The 17882-nt window shown below is 47.1% G+C and overlaps 1 long non-coding RNA gene across 1 annotated transcript; it reads right to left on the reverse strand.

The window, feature by feature from the left end:
* Positions 1-6539: 6539 nt before the first annotated feature.
* LOC132250060 (uncharacterized) lies at positions 6540-17653 on the reverse strand. Its single transcript, XR_009461657.1, has 2 exons — positions 17343-17653; positions 6540-7302 (listed from the first exon to the last, which is right to left on the reverse strand). It is a non-coding gene; the product is annotated as an uncharacterized LOC132250060 (long non-coding RNA).
* Positions 17654-17882: the final 229 nt, after the last annotated feature.

Genomic DNA, 17882 nt, shown 5'->3' on the forward strand with positions numbered 1-17882 from the left:
GTTTAATCCCATGAATCATGTGTGCACACCTAAAAATGCTAATGCTGTCTGGCACCTGGCAGCACCCTTGAGAGCAGCACCCCAGGGTGCTCTGCTCCTTGTTCCATAATCTAAGAGGTTTAGCTCAGGAATCAGGACCTAGAGCTAGCAGGGTCTAACACAGCTAATGTTACCTATCTTACTTCACTCCCCTTGTACAAGCACCTGGCAGCGTCCTACGTTTTCTCACTGCAGTTCAACCTAACTCATTATCTAGTGATTAGCAAAACCGTCCTCCTAACATCTGCACCACAGCAAAGCGGGGCTGGAAGGCCCCCCAAGGTCCCTCTTTGGCCAAATACTTCCTAAATCCTGTTTCTGGAGGCCTAGCTGCATCGCCCATTTAGCCAGTGCTCATATCGCTGGTGCGATTTAGTCATACAGCTGGCCAGATCTAGCTTTTGAGTCCCAACTACATAGCCTGTAATGGCCGCCGCTGCGCATCCGGCTCTATTTAAAGGCTCTCAGACCTATTTAAAGGCGCCCGCCTCAGCCAATCTGCTGCTGCAAGCTCAGCTCCTCTTCCCCAATGGGCGCTCGCGTGGCTAGAGGAAGTGCCCGCCCTCCACTGCTCTGCCCCGCCCAGGGGGTGTGGCCTGGGCGAGGGGGCTGCATGCATCAAGGCAGGGAACTCAGTGTGGTTGTGGCCCCTGAGCACTGCAGAGCTGTGGGTGGCGGTGTGGGGTGAGCTCAGATTCGGGCTCCGTTTGTGGCGGCCGCGAGAAGCAGGCGTTGGGGTGGGAGCAGGGCACGGGCCGCCTCTGTTAGGGCGAGCGGCGTTGGCTCTGGCCAACACCTGGCGAGGGGAGCTGTAGGGGGGAGTGGGAGGGACTGGGGGTAGTGGGAGGTGGGGGCTGGGGGCGCTAGAGGAGGTGCAGGGTTTAGGCGTGGTGCGGAGTGACCTCCTCCCTGCCCCCCCCATGCTATAACCTCTGCCCCTGCATCCATCCCCCCAGACCCTGCCCACAGCTCCTCCCTCGCCTGTCACCCCCAGAGCCACCCGGCCCAGAAGGGGTGGTGACAGGTAAGTGCCCCCCCAGCAGGGCCAGGATCAGGCTCTCACAATTTGCTGGGTCCCCAAAGGAGGCTGAGGTTTGTTCTTTGTTCCTGGTTCCTTTCAGCTATTATCTGTATCCAGTAAAAGCTTCTTAGTAATGAACTGTATTCTAAAGACAGAGAATTTCATTAGCTATGCATACTTACTAGTTAATATGTAAAATAGTACCCCGCATTAAGTACAGAGCCCTAAATGAAGATGAAATTAGGATGGGATTACGGGGCAAAATACTTCTTGGGCCATCCCAAGTTACCTGTCCATGCCACCGGGGAACTGTCCCAAAGAACAATGAGCACAGTCCTGCCCGGCCTAAAGCACAGGTTGGCTGTGCCAGCCTGCAAGCTTGACAGTCCCCCCATACCCACAGTACTAAGTATAATGGATCAAATAAGGCTTTTGAGTTGAGATTATGGCTGGAAATCCTTCATGGGCCACACGCAACATGCCTCTATGGCACCAGGGGACTCCCTCAGACATCTCTGACCAGTCTTGCACGGCCCAAAGTGTGGCTTGACCATGCCTGGCCCAAAGTGCAGCTGCCAGCTCCCCATGCACACTATGCTAAGCATATGGACCTGAAAAAGGAACTGGCTTTTGGGTTGGGATTTGAGATGGAAATTCTTTTTGGTCCGCCCTACACCGTGACTGTGGCACCAGGGAACTCTCCCAGACATCCCTGACCAGAGCTTGCCCAGCCCAACACTTGATTTAGCCTTGTCAGGCTGCCAATTGACAGCTCCCCACAGCCACTGTACTCCCCTTATATGGCCTCAAAAAAGAAACTGACTTTAGGATTTGGGATTATGGCTGGAACTCCTTTCTTGGCCATCCAACACCATGCATCTGTGCCACCAGGGGACTCCCAGATATCTCTGATCAGTGTCTTGCCCAGTCCAAAACATGGTTTGGCCCTTCAGGCTTCCAAATTATAGCCCACCAGCCACTGCACTAAGAATACAGACTCGAAAAAGGAACAGGATTTTAGGTTTGGGATTATGGGTGGAAATACTTTCTGGGCCACCTGACATCATGTCTCTGTGCCACTGGGAGACTCCTGGGTATCTCTGGCTAGAGTCTTTCCTGGCCTAAAGCCCAGTTTCTTCATGCCAGGCTGTTAAGTGACAGCCCCCCATGCCCACTGCATTAACTATAATCTCTTGAATAAGGGACTGGTTTTTGGGCTGGATTATGGCAGGAAATCCTTCTTGGGCCACCTCACACCATGTCAGTATGACCAGGGGACTATCCTAGACATCTCTGACCAGAGTTTTGCCTGGCCCAAAGTGTGGCTTGGCCATGCCAGGCTACCAGTGGACAGCTCCTTATGCCCACTATAGTAAGTATATGGACCTAAATAAGGAACTGGCTTTTGGGCTGGGATTATGCTGGAAATCCTTCTTGACCCACATGTCTCTGTACCACTGGGGAACTTTCCCAGACATCTCTCACCACAGCCTTGCCTGGGCACACTGTACTAAAATAATGACTCTAATAAGGAACTGGGTTCTCAGACTGGGATTATGGTTGAAATCCTTCTCGGGCCACACCACCAGTTTGTGCTGAGCTGCCAGCTGCCAGCCCCCAGCCACTATACTAAGTATGTGTACTAAGTATATGTACTAAGTATAATGGCTCGAATAAGGAACTAGTTTTTGGGCTGGGATTACAGATGGAAAATCTTCTTGGGCCATCCCACACCATGCCTCTGTGCCACTGCAGGACTCTGCCAGACATCTCTCACTGCAGTCTTGCCTGGGCCAAAGCACGGTTTGGCTGTGCCAAACTGCCAACTGACAGCCGCTCAAGTACACTGTACAAAATATATGGCCCCAAATAAGGAACTGGCTTTTGGGTGGGTGTTATGGTTGGAAATCCTTCTTCTCCCACCCCACAGCATGACTCTGTGGCACCAGGGGCCTCTCCTGGACATCCCTGACCAGAGTCTTGCCTGGCCCAAAGTGTGATTTGGCTGTGTCAAGCTGTCAGCTGACAGCCCCCAATGCCCACAGTAGTATATGGGCCCGAATAAGGAACTTATACTACTTATACAGTAGTATATGGGCCCGAATAAGGAATAAGGGTTTTGCGCTGGGATTATGGTTGAAAATCCTTCTTCAGCCACCTCACACTATGACTCTGTGGCAGCAGGGGCCTCTCCTGGGCATCCCTGATTCATGTTGCCTGGGCCAAAGTGCAGTTTCTTTATGCCAGTCTGCCAATTGACAGCCCCCCAGCTACTGTACTAAGTGTATGAGCTCAAATAAGGAACTGTTTTTTGGGTTGGGATTACAGATGGAAATCCTTTCTAGGTCAACCCACACCATCCCTCTCTGTCACTGAGGGATTCTCCTGGAGAACTCTGACCAGAGTCTTGTCTGGCCCAAACCATGGTTTGGGCCTGCCAGGCTGCCAACTAACAGCCAACCCTGCCCCCCAGCCGCTGTACCAAGTATATAGGCTCAAATAAGGAATTGGACTTGGATTTTTGCTGGAAATACTTTTATTGAGCCACCCCACACCATATCACTGTAGTACCAAGAGGCTCTTTTGCACAACCCTGGCTAGAGTTTTGCCTGGCCCAAAGCGTGGTTTGGCCCTTCCAGGTGTCTAGCTGACAGCTCCCCAGCCACTGTACTATGTATATGGGCTCGAATAAGGAACTGATTTTTGGGCTGAGATTATGGCTGAAAACCCTCTTTTGGGCTATGCCATTCTGTGCCTCTGTACCACTGAGGGACTCTCTCAGACATTCCTGACCACAGTCTTGTCCATCCCATAGCGTGGTTTGGCCCTACCACGCTGCCAACTGACAACCCCTCATGCCCACTGTACTAAGTGTATGGGCTCAAATAAGGAAATGACTTTTGGGCTGGGATTATGTTTAGAAATCCTTTTGGGCCACCCCACACCATGCCTCTGTACCACTGGGGGACTCTCTTGGACATCTCTGACCAGAGTCTTGCCTGGCCCAAAGCATGGCTTGGCTGTGCCAGGCTGTCAATAACCCTCCTCCCCTCCTGCCCCCCACAACCACTGTGTTAAGTATATGGGCTCAAATAAGGAACTGGCTTTGGGCTGAGATTAGAGATGGAAATCCTTCTTAGGCCACCCCATACCATGCCTCTGTGACACCGGGAGACTCTCCCAGACATAATGTCATGGTGTGGGATGACCCAAAAAGGATTTCCAACCATAAATCAGGCTAAAACTAGTTCCTTATTCGAGACCATATACGTAGTACAGTGGCTGTGGGGGCTGTCAGTTGGCAGCTTGACATGAACAAACCATGCTTTACATGTCTGGGAGAGTCGTCCTCCCCCCCTCCTTCCCAGCTAAGTATAGACAGTCAAAAAGCCCGAGGCTGAATAAATTCAGTTTTTGCAGGTTAGTCTAAACTGCAGAGATTAAACTGAGAAACAACTGAACAGACATTCATGTTTGATTCAGTAAATGCAGCCCCATACCTGCAGTGGCTCAGGCCAGAAGTCAGGGGCGCTATAGCATGGTTCTCTGGCATGTAGCCAGCATGGGCTGTGTTTTCGTTTCCTCTTCCTGCTGCCCCCAGCACAGCACAGCACAGCTCAGGGCAGGAAAGCATGCTGGGATGCTGCGGGATTTGTTATTTAACTTGAACCAGGAAGCCTGGTCCGAGACAGAAATTTCATAAGCCGGTTTGACCTAAATCAGTTAAGTCTAATACTATATTCAACCAGATTTATCTTAAACCAGTTTCAGACACTTTGAAACTGGTTTATGTGCACTGAACTTCTGTTCTGCTACAGGTTTAAACCAGTTTCTGATGACTTAAACCAGTTTATGTGCAACTTCTGTTCCTAGGGGTTCTACCCAGGGCCTGCTGCGGGGGTGAGATTCCTGTAGTGCTATATGCGTGCAGAGGGAGTAAATGTGTGAGTGTCATGCCTGGCACTCAAAACTTGGCAAGCTTGTGCATTGGTATCTGCCTGCTCAGGTTGCCAAGTTGCAGAGCCACCCTCCAGTCCACAGTTTCTGAACCTTGTGACACACAGCACCAGAGGCAAGAGACTCAGCTTCACCTCCTGCCCCGAGTCCACATGCTTGCCAATTGCACAGTTGTACCTGTCACATGGCAGGGGGCCTTGGGTCTCGTGGCAACAGTGACACAGCTGTCATCTACTAAGTGCTGTGGGGACAGAGCACAGAGAAAACATTCAAGGGGGAGCCTGGGCTGGCCTGTTCATCTCTGCTCCCACTCCTCATTAGTGTCACCTATTTTGCCGCTCCCTCCCTCCCCCCCAGCACTTGCCCTGTAGCTTTCTTCCCTGCTCTCCTGGCTGTTGTCCCCTGCTGTACTGTGCCGCCTCAAGTCCCTACCTGCCTTCCCATTTTTTTCATCATTTCTGAGCTTGGCTGTTTCTTCCCTCCTCTACCTCTTTTTGTACCTCTCATTTTCCCACCAAGTTATATTCCCCTTTCTGTCCTCCTCACACTCCTCTACACCCTTCTGTAATTCCACTCCCATTCCTTTCACTTCTTTCACCATTGGCAGGCCCTGAAACAGTAGCACTCAAGTCCTCCTCCACTTAGCTTCCTCCTCTTGGCTGCTGGATTTTCTATGCTGGCTGTGATCCAGCAGGAAAGCATTCAGGGTGGGAAAGGGAATCCATTTACCACCCTACCACTGCAGGTATTGCATTTGGGAGACTAAGCTTCAAGGCAATTGCTGCTGAATGCATGCTGCCTTGCTGCATGTGTGACCCTGCAGCAGGCCCACAGGATGCATGACAAGGCTGATGTATGCCTTGTCTATTGGAGTGCTATTGGAGTTGTGTGACCCTCAGCAGTAGTGGGGTATATCTAACCACATACTGGCGCATCCATTACTTGGTATGTGTGTGTGTGCGCAAGCACAAGCACAATCAGGGCACAGGGTGTAGGTACAATTTTTTGTCTAGCTTGCTTCAAAAAAAAACAGAGCCTGTAGCTGTCTGACTTGCACAGATGTCTGCAAAGACACAGTAGGAGGTTGCTGTGGTAATACTTCCCATATAGACCCCCAAAGTGTCTGATCAGAAGCAGGATGTTTACAGTGCAGCTCTCGCATATGTTCTAAGAATAAAAAATGCAGAAATGTATTTTTAGAGATAATGGCCCTCTTCATATCTTCCTTCTGATTGCTGAAGATTATTCAAATGAGAGAAACACACAAGACCCTTTCACTTGTTTCTTTTCCTAACCTAAAAATGTTACACTGGAGATGTCTCCAATGCTTTGAATTTAGAGGACACTGTCAGGTCAAATTTGATGAAAACAATTATATGCAATCTGTTATCCATAGACTTATTTGGACAATAATTTATTCTAGTAGTAAGAGTGCTTTTACTGAACCAAGAGAGGTGTTTCTGCATTGTTTGTAATCAATACATTAAGCATTGTGATGATTGTATTGTTCTCAAAAGACCAATGAGCTTACAAAAGAATAAAGCTTGTTTTTATTCAGAGATCCCTCTTAGCCTGCTGATCTGCTGTGCTCTCCCCTTTTCCCTGGACAATGTAACAACTTATACCTAACACTCTTAAAGGTATTCACACATCTTCCCCCTTTACCTGTAACACATCCTATGTAATATTAACATTGAAAGTTTCATTTAACCCATTGCTGAAGCACATTTTAACAGGTCTCTATTATTCTTTGTGTTGGCTTTTTAGCTTTAAATGATCTTCTCAGTTTCTCTGCATTCTCAGTCCTTATTGTTTCAGTTCTTGTTTGGTTTCCTTGTTCAAGATGTCTCTACTTCTGTGTCATTTTCAATCTCTTCTGTCATTTCTTGTTGGTTTGTTGTTAGCTCTGTTTCCTTTGGTGAATCTCATGATGCTGCTTCTTTTCTCCCCTTTGCGAGTTGCAAGTGCCGGGTGTTCCTTAACACCTATCCTTCTGGTGTGACTGCTTTCTAGGATCTGGGAGCTACTTGATGGGAAACTAGTACTTTTTGTTTCCACATTTGTCCATCTGAAATCAGCACCATATCTTTGCTGTGCAGTTGTGGTAACTCCCTGGAATCCCTGTCATACTACCATTTTTGTTTGAGTTTGTCAGTTTTTTTAAATGGTTTCATGTTTTGCTTTTCATTCTGATGAGTATCATCCAACAGTTTGGCAGCCTGGTTTTGAGTTTCCTGTTAAACAGCATTTCTACTGGGGACAATCCATGTTTCCTAGGTGTTGCCCTGTAATATAAGAGTGACAGGTAAACATCAGTGTGTGAATCGGTAGCTTTTTTCAACTATTTCTTCACTATTTGTACTCCATTGTCCTCCAGATGGTTGGATTGTGGGTATTTAGGACTTGAAGTGTTGTGATGGAATCCATATTTGTGGGCCCACTTTAAAATCAAGACAGTTGAACTGAGGGCTGTTGTCTGTTCTCAGTTTGTTGAATCACATGTCTAGCAAAAATCAATTTGATATGGTATGACACGATTTACTGTTGTGCTTTTGAGCAATGCAATTTCAGGATAGTGAGAATAATAATATACTAATACATAATTTTTTCCTGCATGTATGAATAAGTCAATGCCCATTTAATACCATGGGGCTACAGGCTCCTCCATGCCCATCATGGATGCTTTTCTTTGTGCTTATCTGTAATTTAGGCACATGCCTTTACAGCAGGGGTGGGCAATTATTGTGGCTGGAGGCCACTTTAAGAGTTTTGGTGAGGTGTCAAGGGCCGCAAGGGTAGCCCCACCCCTTAACAGGTGCCCTGCCCCCTGGTCATCATCTTGTGACCATAAGTCCCACCCCCTAACCTTTGCCACTGGAGGTGTCTGGAAGTTGCTTGTATATTGTGTGTGATGGGGTAGGAGGTATATGGGGGGGTGAGGTATATGTGTGATTAGGGGGGTGGCATGTGGGTGGAGTGTGTGGGGGTGTGGAAGGGGTGTGTACAGGGTGTGGGATGTGTGTGTGTGTGGGGGGTGTGCAGGGTGTGGGATGTGTGATTGGGGTGTGTGGAACAGTGTTAGATGTGTGTGTGGGTATGGTAGTGGGGTGGGGTGAGTGAGGGGGTGTAGGTGCATGTATGAGGGGGTGTGAGTAGATGTGTGAATGTGTGTCGGTGTGGGGTGAATGGGTCGGGGATGGGGGGGGTGTGGTTGAGGTCTGGGGTGGGTGTGTGGGTATGGTGGGGAGTGGGGGTGTGCATGTAGGATGTGGGTATGGTGGGGTGTGTAGGTGGGGTGCAGAATGCATGGGACAGTGTTGGGTACGTATGTGGGTATGTGAGGGACCCAGAAATTTAGCAGTGGGAAAGTGGTGGAAGCTTGGCTTGCAGCACACTGCAAAGGGCAGGAAAACAGCTACTGCCATTGGGCAGCAAGAGAAGCCCTTAGGAGAGAGGATGGGAGGGACAGGGAGCTGAGCCTGGCACCCTTGGTCTCTGTCCCACACCTGCCCAACAAAGCTGCACCAAGTTCATGCTGGCTCCTGCTGCTGCTCACACCCCATCTGCCTGTTCCATGCCTGCTCAGTGGGGCTGAACCAAGCCCATGCTGGTTCCTGCTGCTGATCCCACCTTACCTACCTGTCTCATGCCTGCCTAGCAGGGTTTTGTGAGCTGTCAAGCTCCTTCATACCCCTCCCCTCCATCCACACACTCCCCTATCCAGCCTTGCATGAGCAGGACCAGAGTGAGCTGCAGGCAAAACCCTGCTTCCTTCAATGATGCAGCTTCCCTTCCCTACCTGCTGCCCCAAGCGCTGCAGCAGGGACAGGAGGAAGAGTCACTGGAGGCTTGGGGAGCCCAGCAGCTCTCTGAGCAGCGGCAGCAGCAGCCCTCCCTGGAAGCTGTGGCTGCTGGCTGGGCCTGGTGCGCTCCTGCAGGGGAGGCTGGAAGCACAGATGGTGCTGCCCCAGGAGGGAGCGGGTGGGACTCAGCCCCATGCAGAGCACAGCAGGGGCAGCTGCCAGTGGGGCCAGATACAATTAATTGGTGGGTGCCAGCCTGCAGGCCGGATCCAATGAGGTGGTCCATGGACCATATTTTACCCACCCCTGCTTTACAGCATCTTCTATGTCATTATTTATATTAGGCCAATATAGAGCACCCCTTGCTCTCCTTTTGCATTTTTCAATGCCTAAATGCCCCTCATGTGTTCCATTTAACACGTCTTTTTTTAGCACTGCTGAAAGAAGTTCTGAGCCTTTGAACAAAATGCCATCCAGTACTGACAGCTCTTCCTTGAACTGAGAGCAGGGGCTAGGTATTAAGGCTGTGCAAAATTTCACCGAGTGTTTTGTTTCAAAGCTGTTTTAACACGTTTCAAGCTCAAAACAGCAAAATTGAAATGAAACAAAAAGCATCAAAACAACTTTTAAATGAAATGAGGACACTTGAAATGTTTTGAAAGTTTCAAAATGTTTTGAGTTTTGAAGCAGCCCAATGGTGGGAGGCCATGGCAGCATCTGTCTTCCCTGGCACTGGGTGCAGGCTGCACCCAGTGCAGTCCCAGGTAGCACAAAGGAAACATTTCTTGGAGCATCTATGGTGGGAGTATTTGGTTCTCTTAATTCTGCCTTGTACTCAGCTGACAGTTTCCTTGTACCTTGAAACATCATAAAACTCTTCTTCTATGTTCTTGCTTTCTAGTCCCTCAATGGCATCTATTCTCTTAATCAAACCTAGAGTTTTACATGTTCACAACCCAATAATTGGCACTAGTTTTCCTGGGACTGTTACAAACTGAACTTTTACTACATTTACTCTTGTGCCTAACATGCAGTGCACAAACAACCTTGGTTGCAATCATATTCCCATTATATGCTCTAAGTTTCACTTTCGTTTTCTCATAGTACACAGGTTTAGTTTTCATTTTTTGAATAACGTATTCTGGTATTACATTGACCTGTGCCCCTGAATCTAATTTAAAAGTTACCATGAGTCCATTGGTGTCCAGGGTGATTCCAAGGTGTCCAGTCCTCAGCAGGATGAACTTCTTGTTGCATTGTGCCAGTGAGGAATTCTTCCTTTTCCTTGTTGCACAGAGCATGCACCTGCTGTTTCTTGTGTGGTGCATCCAGTTCCTTTCTGCAAACTCTTGCAAAGTGATTGAATCTTTCACATTTGTTGCAGCACTTACCAAATGCAGGCCATTGCATGGGTTTGTGGTAACCCCCACAGCATCTGCAGCTGACCATTGTTTCTTCAAGCAATACTTTTTGGCCTCTACTTGCCTGCTTCATAGTGTGGTGCTTGCTTCTATATTGTTTGTGTGTTGCGTTAGGTTTGTTGCAGTCCTGTAATCCTGTCTAGTTTAGCTTGTTCTGATTTTTTCCTCCAGCTTCTGCACCCTGGCATTTGTAGTCTCAGCCACTTCACACATTCTAACTGCCTTTTCCAAATTAAGTTCTAGCTGCTAGCAATCTTGTGTCCCTTATACCTAATACTATTTGGTCTCTGATTATGGACTCTTTTAGTTCTCCAAAGTTGCATGTCTGGCTCAGCAGTCTAAAATCTTTGACAAACTCCTGTATTGTCTAACATTTTTTTTGCTGTCTCATGTGGAAATTATACCATTCAAAGCTTTCATTTTGTTTAGGTATACAAGATTTCTCAAACTTTTTTATTACTGTCATAGCTTTTCTGCTCTGCTTCTAACCGTTTGTTGGCTATTATAAAGAAAGAGCTTCTGGGCCTGCTATATTTAAAAAAAAGCCACCTTGAGTGGATTTTCCTTCTTTGTAGTTCCACTGGTCATCATATATATGGTGAAGCTCTGTTTAAACTTCTTCCAGTTTTCTGCTGCATCACTAGACAGCTTTAACTCCTCTGGAATTCTGAGAAGCTCCATTTTTCTATCGTTCTTCATACCCCGCTCCTGGTACCATGTGTTGTTCTCAAAAGACCAAAGAGCTTATAAAATGATACAACTTGTTTATTCAGAGAGTCTTCTTAGCCTGCTGATCTGCTGTGCTATCCCCCCTTTCATGAATCATAGAATCATAGAAGTAGGGTTGGAAGGGACCTTGTAGATTTTCAAGTCCGACCCCCCTGCCTGGGCAGGAGGAAAACTGGGCTCAAGTGACCCCAGCCAGGTAGGCATCGAGTCACTTCTTAAAGACCCCCAGGGTAGAAGCCAGCACCACTTCCCTTGGAAGTCGGTTCCAGATCCTAGCCGCCCTAACTGTGAAATAGTTCCTACGGATATCTAATCTAAACCTACTCTCCAACAACTTGTGGCTGTTATTCCTTGTTATCCCAGGGGGGTGCTAGGGGAAACAAGGTCTCCCCCAAACCCTTCTGGTGTCCCCTAGTGAGTTTATAGACAGTCACAAGGTCCCCCCTCAGCCTTCTCTTGTGAAGGCTGCACAGGTTCAGGTCCTGTAGCCTCTCATTGTAGGGTCTGCCCTGCTGTCCCCGGATCATGCGGGTGGCCCTCCTCTGGATCCTCTCAATGTTGTCCACATCCCTCTTGAAGTGGGGTCCCTGCACTTGTATGTATTGAAACGCATGCTGTTTTTGTTAGCCCACCCTTGCAACCTATCCAGGTCTTTCTGCAGTCTTTCCCTCCCTACTAGCGTGCCCACCTCACCCCAAATTTTGGTATCATCAGCAAATTTGAACAGGTTGCTTTTCACCCCGTCGTCCAAATCGCTAATAAAGAAATTGAACAGTGCGGGCCCAAGGACCGAGCCCTGGGGGACTCCGCTACCCACTTCCCCCCAGGTCAAATATGACCCATCCACCACCACCCTCTGAGTACAACCCTTCAGCCAATTAGCAAACCATCTGACCATGCAGGCATCAATGCCACAGTCGCCTAGTTTTTTAATGAGGATCGGGTGGGAGACAGTGTCAAAGGCCTTGCTGAAGTCCAGAAAGACTACATCCATGGCAACACCTGCATCCAATGCTTTTGTGACCTGATCATAAAAGGCAATCAGGTTGGTCTGACATGACCTGCCCCTAATGAAACCGTGCTGGTTGCCCCTGAGCATCATCCCCAATGCTGGCCCATCACAGATGTGCTCCTTGATGATCTTCTCAAAGAGTTTCCCCAGGATTGAGGTAAGACTGACAGCTCTATAGTTGCCTGGGTCCTCCCTCCTCCCTTTCTTAAAGATGGGGACCACATTGGCTATCTTCCAATCATCTGGCACCTGGCCCAAGCACCACGAGCGCTTGTAAAGCTGTGCCAAAGGCCCAGCAATGGTCATGGTCATGATGTGGCCTGTGGTCTGACCCCACACCCCTCATCCAACCTGTGGGGCTGTGTTGGGCACATGGAACAAACACCTAATACCTAATGCTCTTAAAGGTATCCACACACTAATGGTGAGTCAGAAAGTGAAACTACCAGTACTTTAAAGTTACTAGGAATGAGATTTACAGAGATTTACAGAGGTAAACATCCCTGTGCCATAATTTAACTGCTATGCTTTAACATCTGCCCTGGGGTTTCTAGCAGCAGGATCTAAGAGCAGACATTACAGTGACTGGCATCTTCTAAATGCATGTGGCAACCAAAACAAGCAATGCTAATGTGGACTGGGTTTTTGGAAAAAAAATGCTCTTTTTGTGTGGGAAATATTAGAAGCAGAAAGAATATGAGCCTACTCACAAGCAGGGAATACTATCACAACCACAGATAATGGTTCAGACTTTGTCATAGATCAGTGGTGCTCAACTGTGGCCCACAGGTTGGAGCTGGCCCACAGACCTGTTTCATCCAGCTTGTGGGGCTCCCCATGGGTCCAGAAATTTAGCAGTGGGAAAGTAGTGGAAGCAATAATTGCCTTGGCTCTGGGAGGCTTAGCAATTAAAGCTGCCTTTGTCCCCCTGCCACCAAATTTCCAGACTCATGGGGAGCCCCAGTACTGTAACTGATGGGGGCACAATTGGGGCAGCAGCCCCAGGCACTGCCTTTGTTGGGAGGGGACACAAAAATAGTCACTGCTGTAGTGCTTACTGATCACACTGCTGCCATCAGCATGGCTGCAGCCATCATTGCCCTATGTGTCATGACTGCCTTGGGCATGGAAGCCCTTCTATGCTTCTGGGGAGCCCTGCAGGCCAGATGATGTGGCTCTGTATGCCAGAGATCAGGCTGGCATATGGGGTCAGTCCACAGTTGGGTCCAATGTGGGTAGGGGGGATCACATGGCCTGATTTGGCACATGGGATTGCTGTGCATGGTCATGATGTGGCCTGTGGTCTGACCCCACACCCCTCATCCAACCTGTGGGGCTGTGTTGGGCACCATTGTCACAAATGAATCTTCACTGTGCCAGCCTCTCGGAATAGCATGACACAGAGATATGACTGCAACACAAAACGTGCTATGGATAAAACAAATGCATGACTCGTTTGGTTTTGGTATGTGTGGAAAGGCACAGAGATGCAGAAGGGCTCCTGCTTATGGCAGCTGTGAGACCCTTGTAAAACAAGGGTCACAAAGTGTAAAAGTGATACATGAATGGAATTTTCCAGTCTGTGCAGCGTATCAACATACGAATATATTGGAAATCGCAGTCCACAACAGCATTCGACTCAGTTTTAGACCAGCTGGTGTGTGGCCCTAACCTTTGACCTATCTGATCTAAGGGAGGGTAAGAGTTTCATGCTGTCCTCGTACCCCGAAGCTGTTGATGTGTCAGTGTGCCTAATAAATAAACTCCCATGGCAGCTTTGCAATTAAATCTGTGCAGAGAGCACAAACAACTCCTAATGCTGATGATGGTCCCAGATGATCAGCCTCTTGTATGGTAATAGGACCAGTTATCCAAGCAAGATGGGGCCAACCAATTGCCCTTTGTGCTAGGGTACTTAGATGATAAAGGTCCTGGAAACTGATAGCTAGATGTAAAAACTATCTTATAACCTACCTAAGTTTTAAAAATAAACTGCTCTGACTTCCTGCAGTTTGTCCCAACTTTCTCTCATCAGCTGCACCACAGGAGATCTATTCCAGCTTCTGCTTTGTGCCCTGCTTCTTTCAAGTTCTTGCCCACAAACAATAGGTGCCGAAATTGGCAGCCAAAACAAACACAGGTGAGTCATTAATATGGGGAAAAAGGACCTATTGCCTTTGCCACTTTTGGAACAGGAGACTCTGGATGGGGTCATCAGTAGCAGTGTCTTAACAGGTCAGCCATTAGAGTGCAAGAGAGTCACAAACACTTGAGCAAGTCTGATTCAAGAGAGCAAAGGTGTTCACCCACCTGGGGTACTGCCCTATGAGCCCCATGCTAAATAGGGTGCTCTGGGAAGTAGTGCTTCCACCTTGAGACAAAAGATGGTTTGCAGCAAAAGTATCAGATACTTATTACAGAAGTAAGGTACAGTAGGAGTAGTCACCTGGATAGAATATTACTATTGCAGGAACACCACAGATAGAAATTAAAACCCTAAAGGTGCCAAATAAGGAGAACATAAATAAATAAATAAATAAATAACCTTTCACACTTTAAAATAATCTAAAGGAGGCCCAGGATTGTTTTAACTCTATTTACAGGTCTCCTTTCAGAGAGAACTCCCAAGCCTTGTCCTTATTTGATCTCCTATGGTCAAATAACTTTGACATAAAAGCCATTCTCTCCAAAATCCATGTTTTTCCATGTCAGGAATTTTAAAATAGTTTAGGATTAGCAGCATTCTCCGGTAGCACCGAGTCCTTTCATCTTATCAGTATAAAAGCTTGTGGTGTAAAAGCTTGCTCTGCAATGCCTGCCATCTGGAACAGCCTTTTTTTGCATCTTTCTGCCTGGCTAGCTCTTCATGCTAATCCAAGCCTAAGCTGAAGTCGTTCCATCTCTTTCCTCCTTTACCTTGTCTCTTTTATTTGGATTTGTTCTCTCTTCATTCCTTTGCTTTCACCCTTTGCCTTCAATCTCTTGTAATTTTCGTCCCTCAATGTTATCGTTTCTCTAATTGCATTGTTTCGATCAATGAAGTATTTTTGGATGCAGAGACTATGCAAAATAAAAAGTGCAATATACCTTATCTGAAATGGAATGCCTAATAAGACATTCTGGGTTTGTCTTAAATTCATGTTTGCTGTTAGAAGATTAGTGAAAAGAAAGCAAAGATTTGCCAGAAGATACGTATTAAACTTGCACCCATTGTCTTCCTGCTCCATTCTCTGTTATTGACATCACATCTGATCCCCTGCCTGGCAGCCTGGCAGCTGTCATGTATGGCACAGAACATATTCAAACTGAAAATAGATTCTTTGGCTAAAAAGAGTTCAACAAGCTGCAAACCAGATGTATTACTAGAACCAGGAGATGGCTCCACAAAGCAGATAAACTTCTGTTCAGAGAATGGGGGTAGATGCATATGGAAATCATTTTGAGTGGCAAGATTGATCAGTGCTGAATACATGGGTCTGCCTCTCTCAAAGCAAATCCTCTTTTTGTTTAAAAGCAAATGTTTTTGTTTTGCTACATGGAATAAATGGCGCTACCCTTTCACTCCCTGTAAAAGAAAGCAAACCTTTCTTTCCCTCCAGTATCACTTTCCAAGTGAAGAATTACATAAGCACAACCATGGGTGAAGGAAGTAGCCTGAGAGTCACGTGGCTTCTCTGTCATTTCCCCCCGCTGTCCCGGAGCCTCAATAAGGGTGTCAGGCTTTGGCAATTTCACCTGAAGCTAGGAATTTGGGGGGGATGAGCAAACTTCAATTTTGGTCATCTTTACACTATTTACAAATGAGGGTCAAATATGTCAAATTGTATCTGCTGGAAAAAAAATGTCAGGACTAGATTGGTCATTGTGGTCCTCGTCCCTTTTTAGCTAGACAACTTGAGGCTCATTTATAGCGTGGGGGACTGTGTTCAGGTCCCTCTGCCTCAATGGATATGAACCCACATGTTTCAAGAGTGTGACCTAGCTTTTGGGCCAGGGGCAGATCCAGAGGGGGGTGCACTGGTGCACTTGCACCTCCCTTTGATTCCTGCACCACCCAAAGTTTAAAACCAGCTGCCTGGCAGTGGCAGGAACCTTTTCTAGACAGGCAGTGCTGAGGGAGCCAATTGATTTAATGGCTCATTATAATCTATCTGATCCCTTCTAAACTCTTCATTCCACAGGTGTTAATGATCCTCTCTTCTTTTTACTGGCCTTGATGTCCACCAATAAGGCTATACTTTATTGCAGTACCGCTATCTGTTAGCTGCTCCTGAATCTCATATTTTATAGTCCTGCAGATTATTTTCAACTCATTCCAGTGAAGTGATATCTGCTTTTGCTTCAATCTTAAACTGAATAATGCAGCCTTAGGAACCTAGCATATTAGTAAAGCTTCTAGTTTATTTTTAACCGGAGAAAATATATGTTGTTTTATATTTAATGATGCACCTCACCATCTGCATCCTCCTTTTCAAAATTCTGGATCTGCCCATGCATCAGGCTGTAGAGTGGGTCATCCTTGTTGCATCCTGCTGACACTATTTTACTTTTGATAAACTAGTTAAACAGTCAGTGAGAAAGAGAGAGAGAGAGAGAGAGAGAGGCATCCCACAGGCCTGTGAAAATGGCTTTCTAGTTTGGTGGTTCAGCCACTCACTGAACAAGTAGGACAGCTAGTTTCCAGTCCTGCTTCAGGAAAGGTTTAATTATTTCTTCATACCAACAGCAGTAATGAAAAGCACTGTAACAGGGAACCTAAACCCTGTTACCTGTGTGCCACAAGTAGGTGATAGAAATGCTATGGTATGACCTATTAGGCTCATGATTCACACTAATAACTGACCATGCTCCACTTCCGTGGCTCCACCAAATGATATTGGATAATACCCGATTCACAAGGTGGTGCCTGAGTTTACAACAGTATTGTTTTAATGTCAAGCATTGCCCCATAAAACAGAATCCGAAGTAGATTACCTTTCCAGGAAATAGGAAGAAGAGGAAGTGCCAAACCAAATGCCCTCCCTCATCAAGGAAGAAAATGATAGGGGATATGCAACAGGGAACCCAAATCCTGTTACCTGAGTGTAACAGACAGAGAGAAGAGAGGAGCAGACCCCTTCTGGAAACCAAACTTTGGGAACTTGTGGGGGAAAGGGGTTAAGGTAGGTAGCTCAGAAGAGACTCAAGCTTGGAGACCAAGAGAGGCTAAGTTGCTAGGAAAGGCTGCAAAGCAGAGGAAGCCAGGCAGCCTATTCACCTAGGTAGGGACACCTGGATAGCTCTCTCCCCCTCGAGGCAGTGGTGAGGTGACACACAAAGGACTACCGCATCTTAAACACAGCTTCCCTCTGAATACATACCAGTTACCATCAAGTCATGGCAGATGAGAAGCAGAAGGTGGAGTAGATGGGGTATTACTGACAAGAAGAGGCAGGGACCAAAGCTCAGATCTGTCATAAGCACCAATCTGTTCCAGTTAACAGTAGCCTGGGGAATAGGGCATATTTGTTGGATCCTCACAGACAGTAGAAGAAATAAGTAAGTAGTCTGATCATTGAGATGTTGGATAAAAGAGAAACGTGGCTCTCGATGGCTTTGTTAATTTTCCCCTTCATTTCCCGTGCTTTTCCTGAACTTTGGCCGAGCCTGGTGACATTGAATGGTCATATGCACTCCAGACAGGAGCATTCTGCAAGAGGCAAACAGAACAAAGAAACTGGCTGTAAAGTACCTAGACTGAGTAACTACTCTCCATGCCCAAGTGCCTGCTACTTTACAAAATAGCCCGAGGTCAGACTAACCCATAGACAGAGCAAACTGGACCTAGTAGGGCAATAAATATCTGGGAGGGAAATTTCTTATGCAGACCTTAGCTGCAGAATGAATATAGACATTCCAGC

The sequence above is a fragment of the Alligator mississippiensis genome, chromosome 1, assembly GCF_030867095.1.
Source record: "Alligator mississippiensis isolate rAllMis1 chromosome 1, rAllMis1, whole genome shotgun sequence".
In the NCBI taxonomy this organism is placed as follows: Eukaryota; Metazoa; Chordata; order Crocodylia; family Alligatoridae; genus Alligator; species Alligator mississippiensis.